This window comes from Helianthus annuus, chromosome 3 (assembly GCF_002127325.2).
Source record: "Helianthus annuus cultivar XRQ/B chromosome 3, HanXRQr2.0-SUNRISE, whole genome shotgun sequence".
Taxonomy (NCBI): domain Eukaryota; kingdom Viridiplantae; phylum Streptophyta; class Magnoliopsida; order Asterales; family Asteraceae; genus Helianthus; species Helianthus annuus.
Window position 1 is genome coordinate 65,612,885 of NC_035435.2, and position 9,696 is coordinate 65,622,580.

Genomic DNA, 9,696 nt, shown 5'->3' on the forward strand with positions numbered 1-9,696 from the left:
AGATATGTTCCTATTTAAACTATTATAGACATATATTTTACTTTGTCCAAGCAGTGAGATATACCTTAACTAAATCAAGTATATATTCAAAAAAATGGCCGGTAAACTAGCATTCACGATTAAATAAATTTAATAGCCAATACGAGTTTTCTAAAGGCATTCGTGTTATAGGCAGGGTTAAATCTAATTAGCAAAGCCATTTGAGTTAATGTGGTATTGCTACCTCTGAAGTCAAGAGTTTAGGCTAATAGGCTCCACCGAAGATGGATTTAATATTATTTAAGCAGTTTAAAAAACAAGGCATACATGTTATCTTTATTCGCATCATGCCATTTAATTTATACAAAATAAATCGTTAAAAAATTATATCAAACTTTGGTTAAAATTTAACCTTTAAATTATCTATACTATATTATAACACATGAGAGAGAATCATTTTAAGATACCCAAAAATTAAGAATTCTCTAATCTTAATTTACAAATACACACCTAAATGGTGATAAATTGTCTTTTAAACACTATTTATATTTTATCCCTCCATCTTATTACACTTAAATCCATGAGTTACCATTAAAAAAATCAAGAAACATAGATAGACCACACATATATCAAGATAGGATTTATAAACAAATAGAAAACACAAAACGATCGAACCATGCACACCACAATGAAATAGACTAATCGATGAAGTTGTAAGAACCGCGAGAACCGGTTCCTAAACCACTAGATCAACAAGATGGATGGATGAGATTAAAAATAACTAAAATTAATATTAAATACATTTTGTCTTATTATATCTTTAATATTTTAATCCAAAAGGATAGTTTAGTAAAATTACTTTTTTTGTCTTTATTATTTTTTATTACATTTTTGTTTTATTATATTACTTTTTATTTTTTAAAAAAAATTCTTTTATTAAAAGTATTTTTAAATTCAAATTTTTTTAAAAAAACAATTTTTTTTTTGCGCGCCGGTTTTGCACGCCATTTTTACGCCCGACTTTTTCACGCATCGTTTTTAACGGGTCGTTTAAGCACGCCGTTTTTTACGCTCGGCTTTTTCAAGCATCATTTTTTTAACGCGCCGTATTTTACGTCCCGTTTTAACGCGGCTTTTTTTACGTCCCGTTTTTTTCGCGGCTTTTTTATGCGCCGCATTCACGCCCCTTGTTTAGGCGCCGTTTTATCACACGATTTTTTACGTTTTACAACTTATGTAGAAAAAGTTGTACGTTTTACATTTTACGTTAAAAAGTTTACGTTTTACGTTAAAAAGTTTACGTTTTACGTTAAAAAGTTTACGTTTTACGTTAAACTTTTTAAACTTTTTACGTTTTACGTTAAAATTTTTACGTTTTACGTTAAACTTTTTACGTTTTACGTTAAAATTTTTACGTTTTACGTTAAACTTTTTAAACTTTTTATGTTTTACTTTTTACGTAAAACTTTTTACGTTTTACGTTAAAATTTTTACGTTTTACGTTGAACTTTTTACGTTTTACGTTGAACTTTTTACGTTTTACGTTTTACATTTTACGTTTTATGTTTATGTTAAACTTTTTACGCTTTACGTTTTACGTTAAGCTTTTTACGTTTTACATTTCTACGTTTTACGTTAAACTTTTTACGTTTTACGTTAAAAAGTTTACGTTTTACGTTAAAAAGTTTACGTTTTACGTTAAAAAGTTTACGGTTTAACCTTTTTTTTTACAAAAACTTTTTTACGCAAAATGAACGCACTCAGAAATCACAAACTCGGTAGGTGTCTCAGATAGATTGTTATCATCATCGACTGGGGGGAAAAATAAAAAAACCAACAACATCAAAACAATGTATATCTCGAAAAAAAACGGGGTCTGGCTCAGATTTTCCGATAATCAAAAGGCTGCAAAGTGGGGTTGCAGGTTCAAAATCCTACCCTCTACCATCGTTGTCGTGCCATCGTTATCAAAATCAATGTTTTTTTTTTGCATCATCGCCCGCCCAATCCATCAACGGCAAAAACGAGATCTGAAGACCAACAACATCAAAACAATGTCATCAACGGCAAAACGAGATCTGGAGACCAGATCGCCGGCAACAATGTCAACCACAACACTGTTCAAACCCACAAAATTTCAAAGAAACCCACATTTTTTTTACAACAGATCAATTCCACAAAAATCAAAAAACCCCCCAAGAAATACCAACAGAATCAAAGAATCCCAAAACTCAAACCAAAATTCAAACTCACAAAATTTCAAAGAAACCCACATTTTTTTACAACAGATCAATCCCACAAAATTCAAACCCACATTTTTTTTACAACAGATCAAACCAAAATTCAAACCCACAAAATTCAAATCTGCATCCGGCTTCACCGGCTCAGCCACCGCCTTTCCTGGCTTAACCACCATCGCTGCCACCGGCCCTCTCCACCCACCCACCATCCCCAATGCCACCGCCACCAACCCCAACACCACCACCACCAAACACCAGTCTCAAAGGTGGGCGGCGGAGAGGAAAGGGAGGCAGAAGATGCCGCCGGAGAGCTGCCGCCACCAAGCCCCAATGTTATAAACAACCATGACCGTCGAACACCGACTCGGATCTTTAAAACGCTGGAACTCGAAACACCGGCGACATCAGACTTTGGGGTTATGGTGGTGTTTTGGTTGAGGATCGGGGATGCGGTGGAGGTAAAGGCAGAGGTTCGATGGTTGTTGTGGAGGAGGAGGTGAGGGGTTGATTTCTTCTCCGTCAATCCTCCCCACCACCATCGTCTCCATCAATCCCCCCCACCACCACCGTCTCCATCAGTCCTCCCCACCACCACCGTCGCCGGCAGAGAGACAAAGAGGTGGGTGTGGTGGTTGAATGAGAGATGGTGGTTGGATGAGAGATGGTGCTTGTATGAGAGATGGTTGGGTTTTTTAAAATATGGTCTGCAACTTTAAAAGATTCAAGAAGGTCTACAACTTCAAGAGAGAAAGACAAATGAGAGATGCTGTTTTAAATTCAAGAAATAGATGAGAGAGAAACGATGAGAGATGCAACTTTAAAAGAAAAGATAGAGGAGAGAGAAAGGATTTGACATTTGGGGTAAATGACCAATATACCCTTTATGTTGGCATAATCTGATTGGTTGAGAGTGGTTCTCGCGGTTCTTACAACTGGAGTTGGTTTCTATTTTAGTGGCTCCATATATATATATATATATAGGATGGATCATGAGAAAACTAGTTTAAATGAGAAAATCAAAAAACTAACTAAAAAAACCTAAAAAAATACCAAAAAAATACCATTTTTTTTTACAATTTTTTAAAGAAAAATCGCTACTTTTTATGAATGGAAAAAAATTTTCAAAAAAAATTTTTTTTCTTGTACTGCACATGTGCAATAATACGGAAAGCCTAAACCACTTAACCCACCCCCCACCGACACCCCCCAAAAACCTAAACCCCCCCCACCCCCCCCCCAAAAAAAAAAAAAACCTAAATTAACCCTCCCACCAAAAGCCTAACCCCCCCCCACCCAAAAAAAAAAAAAAAAAACTTAACCCCCCACCCCCACCCCCCCAAAAACCTAAAACTAAACCCTAAACATAAACCCGAAAAAAACCTAAACCCCCCACCCCATCCCCCCCCCCTCCAAAAAAAAAAAAAAAAAACCTAAACCCCCCTCCCCCCACACCCAAAAACCTAATCCTAATCCTAAACCTCCAAAAAAAAAAAACTAACCCTAAAAGCTAAACTAGACTCAAAAAGCTAATTTTAAGCATGTAATGCAATTGTAGTACATGTTATATTGCACATGTGCACTACTATAATAATAGTGTTGAAAACAAGACGACACCATAAATCTTTTTTTATGTCATAAAAAATATGCTCGAATATACTTGAATGAAAGATAAGAAAATTTGTGATCTTATGGTGCCATTTTTGTTTTAAAATGATAACGTATGGAGAAATGGGAAATGTTTGAAAAGTTATATATATTTTTTTTTCCAATTTTACCCCTCCTTCATTAAAAGTCCCCCCTCCTTCATTAAAAGTCTCCCTCCCCCTCCTTTTTAGTGGATTTTAGTTAGTTTTCTAGTTTTCTCATTTATATCTAGTTTTCTCATGATCCTCTCCCTATATATATATATATATATATATATATATATATATATATATATTAACACATACCAATTCCAATATAGGCCCATTATCAAATACTTTTTAATGGTTTATAATTTAGCCCACTATATATAAGGTTTATTGGCCCAATACTAATATGATATTAATAAAAATTATAACACACTTCGATATATATATGTTATTTAAAAAAAATTGTAAACACATGCCAATTCCATATAGGCCCATTATCAAACACTTTTTAATGGTTTATAATTTAGCCCACTACACATTAGGTTTATTGGCCCAATACTAATATGATTTTAATAAAAATTATAACACACGACGACAATTTCATGGACTCCTGGAATCTGAAAGGACGAGACGAACAAACTCATCAGAGTAACGAACAGTCGAACATCATCACTTCATTAGAACTTCACTGAATCGCTGGGCCTGGGCTGCTGCGAACAGAAGATTCAGAGACGTGAACAAGACCAACATCGATCAGAGACGCGAACAAGAATTCTCGGAATACTATGATTTTGTCATTATCATAATTGTATTGTTTATCATATACTACAATTTTTGTCATTTTCGTAATTATATTGTTTATCGTTAGAGCATATGGGCACACTTTTTGAGCTCGAACAGGGTACGTGAATTCTTAGAGAAACCACTGATCCAACTCTTACAAAACATGAAAATACCTAAGGGTTATAAAGAAAATTAGAAATGAGTTCAGATACGAAATGTCACACCCCCAAAATACCACCTAGGAAATGCCCTGGCTAGGCGTGTGACGTACCAACAATGAGCCACTAATTACATTGAACCCATATAAGTTTCAAAATAAAGTTCTCAATTATTAATGAAAATACCATCAACAAGTTGAAGTGAAAATCAAAGTGTTCAGCGGAAGCAAAGTTAAACAAAGTTAAACAGTTCAAACCAATAAATAGTATCAAGAAATCAATAACATGGACCCCTCCAGTCGACCCACGACCACTCCAGCTACTCCAAACAACAAGTTCCGATGCAAGACATCTAACGACCTACAAGCATGCAAACAAGTGTGTCAGACTACGCTGGTAAGTTCAAAGTTTTGTTAACGAGTTTAGTTACTAGTTATATGTATAAATCAGCTTAACAAATTGATTTGATGTTGTTATTAACTCGATTACCGAAATGGCTACAAGATGTGTTTGCCCAACCCCAATGTCTCTATCAAAACATTGGTCATGCTTTAAGGAAATTAGTTCATGCCCATCCTCCCCGGTACGGTGTGAGGGTGCCAAACCTAATAGCGCTATCAACTAATAACCTCGTTGCCTCCCCGGCAACTGTCGGTAGATGTAAGGGGTCTTATGTGATAGAAACTGAGTATAATAACAAACATCCCAATAACTAGCGTTCCTCCCCGGAACGTTACCCGATATCCCTCCCCGGGATGCATGCTCGCAAAAATAGCAGTGAACTCACCTTAGGTTTGCTCGGTAAGATTATCTACTTGATTAACAGTTGTTCAAACACGTCCTATCATTGGTACCGACAATAATCAGTTTCAAGTGCACATAACCCACATATTTTATATGCCATCAATTTATGTATCCCTTGTTCACACACCGCATAATTATTGCACAAGTAACACTCATATGGTTCAAATCCTAACCAGTTGACACACCGGCCTAATATCATCAAGTAGTCACTTAGCATGCAGTTGGTTCAAAAGCAGATTCACTCCCTGATTTCAGGTTTACAAGGCACATACACTTAACTTTTCAATACAAATAAATATGTGAATTAACTAGGTAAATGTTTCACCTAAGCTTGGTGCAACCTGTGATGATAATACATTCCTTATAACTAACTTGTGGCCATCCCTTTTGTACCCAAACCAACCGAGTCCCTCTCCATTGACAGTTAGTATTTCAAGTAAACACTTCACATATTCAATATCATAAAATCACCTCATAATGCACAATATTCATTTAGGTCACCAATATTTCATAAGGCATGCACACATGACAACAACAACCTGACAATGCATCAAAGCACTTATAATAGTGGGCGGTCCAAACAATTGGTCCACTAGTCAAACCTATAGTCCGAATAAAACAGAATACACGGCCCATTCATATCAATATATGTCTAATTATTCATGCAGCCCAGTGTCTACGGCCCACAACAATAATGTGCAACCTACTCTTGTTTGAACTACCTAAAGGGGTGTGCGGCCCATTATAGGCTTGTGGTCCAGTACCGATGTGTGGCCCCAAAACAATATACATATATGCAACCCAAATATACCCACTGTTCCCGTCCCCTTATGCGGCCCAGTCTTTAAGTGAGGCGACCCAAACTTTAGTCCGATTACATGTGGGCCTAATTAACAAACCAGTTTTGTGTCTGACTATCCCTAAATTATAATTTTAGTTTTAAACAAGCATATCACATATAGGTTAAACAACCTGGACATTTGCAAACCAACATAACAGTTAACATGCTTCATTCGATCAATTCACAATAATAAACAGTTAACATCTATTTGATTTGCATAGCCAATTCACAATAATAAACAGTTTATCACATAACCATTCATCCTTACTTAACTAACACCTACTCTAGCAGCCAAACACAACCAAAGAACCATGATATCAAAAAGAATGATTCACTAACCTACTCTTGATCCGAAAGAATGATGTCTCGCGAGGGGGGGGGGTTCTCCAGTTGCCATTCGCAATCAAGAAGAGGGTGTAGGGTTTGGTTTGTTATATGTTTCCTTGTTACGTACATATATATTTCCTTGTTACGTGCACATAAATAACAAAACTTGGGGCGGTTGTTACTGATTGACCGAACTGGGCCTAAGCCCACACACCAAAGGATAACACAGATTGTTGGGCTCTAATCAAATTAGGAGGAGTGGTAAGTTGTGCGCATAAAGACTTAGACCAATAGCCGGCCCCAAAGTAAAACCTGTTTGGGCTCGGCTAAGCCCAACCGTGAATAGGTAGCCCATATCAGGTTCGGGTATGTGTATATGGGCTCGTATCAGCTGGTGTGTGTATATGTGAAGATGCGGCCCAAATAGAAACTAAGGGTCCAAACATACGAATACGAACAATGATTCTCGTTTACGTTAAGGTTGAACAATAACAAATAGCAAGCATTCGCTGTAACGTGTGGTAAAACGTAGTGCAATAGGAATAATACCAGATTAAAAGTTACGAGGTTAGACGATACTAACCTTGAAAGTTCAGGTTGTTACATCATCCCTAACTTGAAAGAAATTTCGTCCCGAAATTTGACAAGTATGCACAGAGGGATGAAGTAATAGATCAAGAATGTTGCAGGTTTTCCCCAGGTGCCACATCATCCCCAACTTGATTGGGAATTTCGTCCCGAAATTCACTTGTTGCATTAGTCTCAGGTTCACCAGGCTTAGACTTGTCCTCTGGGAATAAATGTGGATACTTGTGCTTCATCTGATCCTCGCGTTCCCACGTGAACTCCGGTCCACGTCTTGAGTTCCAACGAACTCTCACAATCGGAATACGACTATGTTTACGCACCTTGACCTCTCGATCCATGATCTCAATAGGTTCTTCAACAAACTGCAACTTGTCGTCAATCTTTAGCTCTTGAAATGGCACAACCAGTGTTTCATCATACAAACACTTCTTCAACTGCGAGACATGAAAGACATCGTGAACATTACCCAACTCAGCAGGTAACTCGAGCTTGTAGGCTACTTTACCGATCCGCTCCAGGATTTTGAATGGCCCAACGTAACGTGGATTAAGCTTGCCGTGCTTCCCAAAACGCACCACACCCTTCCAGGGTGAGACCTTCAACATGACACGATCATTAACTTCGAACTCCAAAGGTTTTCTACGCTTGTCGGCGTAGCTTTTCTGACGATCACGCGCTGCCGCCATACGATTCTTGATCTGAACAATCTTTTCTGAAGTTTCAAGAACGAGTTCCGGTCCTATAATCTGGCTGTCACCCACCTCAGCCCAACAAAGAGGAGAACGGCACTTTCGCCCGTACAGTGCCTCGAATTGAGCTGCCTGAATACTAGTGTGGTAGCTGTTGTTGTAGGAGAACTCTATCAACGGCAGATGCTTCTCCCACCCTTTCCCAAAATCGATAACACATGCTCGCAGCATGTCTTCAAGTGTCTGAATAGTGCGCTCACTCTGACCATCCGTCTGTGGGTGATAAGCAGTACTCATATCAAGATGTGAGCCGAACGATTTATGCATCGACTGCCATAAATCAGATATGAAACGCGGATCACGATCAGAGATAATAGAAGTTGGCGCTCCATGCCTAGAAGCTGTCACACCCTGGCTTTGCGGATGCGTGGTTAATTTGGTGTGACTTCTTAATACCATAGCTTAATCATAACAAGGCTATATGAAATAAAATCATGCAAGATCATCCATTCGATTACGTTTTAAAATCCAAATACCACAACATTGTTTTAACCGAAATACTCCCTAACGACATAATCATTGTTCAACAAACACAAACATCAACATAACACAAACACGGTTTAAGGATTGTGACTTGTCCAGGAAAGAGTCACATTCCCTAAACCCGGATGACCTCGTACTAGTGCAGCGGGAAAATGTGACATACCGCGCCAGATCCTTTAATTCCCTGAAATACATGTAAGTTGAAAAATCAACAATACTGTTGAGCGAGTTCATGTGTAAGTGAGTAAATAAACCTTTGTATGTATAAAAATCCTGGTATGTAGCAAATAAGGAAAAAGAGATCACCAATGGTTTGCAAGGCCATTGATATGTGTGAAATGCAAGTAGGAAGGCTCAAACCTAGCAAATTTATGCGTTGGGTACAAAGTCATCCCGAGGTCCGTTATGCTGGGCCTGGGGTTGGGCTCGCTACACCCAAGTAGATCTACCGCTCCTGCCCCTCGGTCCTATCCTGAGGATTAATGACCTCAAGTTTCCGCCTACCCATTCACATGATCTAAGTAATAACCCTCCTTACGCTAACCATACCATGTAAGAAATATTCGTAATCATAGTAACATGTATTTCACCCCCGCAGTTTAGAAAACTGAAAACAGTTAAGAGAAAAAGGGGGACATGAACTCACAGCGGTGCGTCTCTACCAAGTATGTCTCCAAGTCAAGCAGCTGTGCAACGACCTACATGTACTAACTCTATTAGACGGACGGCCGTGCCTTAGCTTTATGGTTTAAGTTTTGGGAAATAGTTAGACAACTATTTCGTGTTTACATTCTGTGCATACTTGGTAATTATTTTCCTTCCCAAGGATGGGGGATTTAATACATGTGCGTACGAAATATATTATTAAGTCTTACTATATATTTATTCCTAACCTCAAAATATAAAATTTTTCTTAAAAATATTATATTTTTATTTCACATAATTTTCCCAAAATAATACTTTAACAAAATATGCGTTCATAAATATTTCCGTAAAATGCGTAAGTTACGTTTTAACGATCGAGTGGTAATAATAATTACCGGTGTAACTTATATGTTTATCGTGAAAGCGTTCGTATTATTTTGGATTCGTTAACGTTCGATAATATTATTT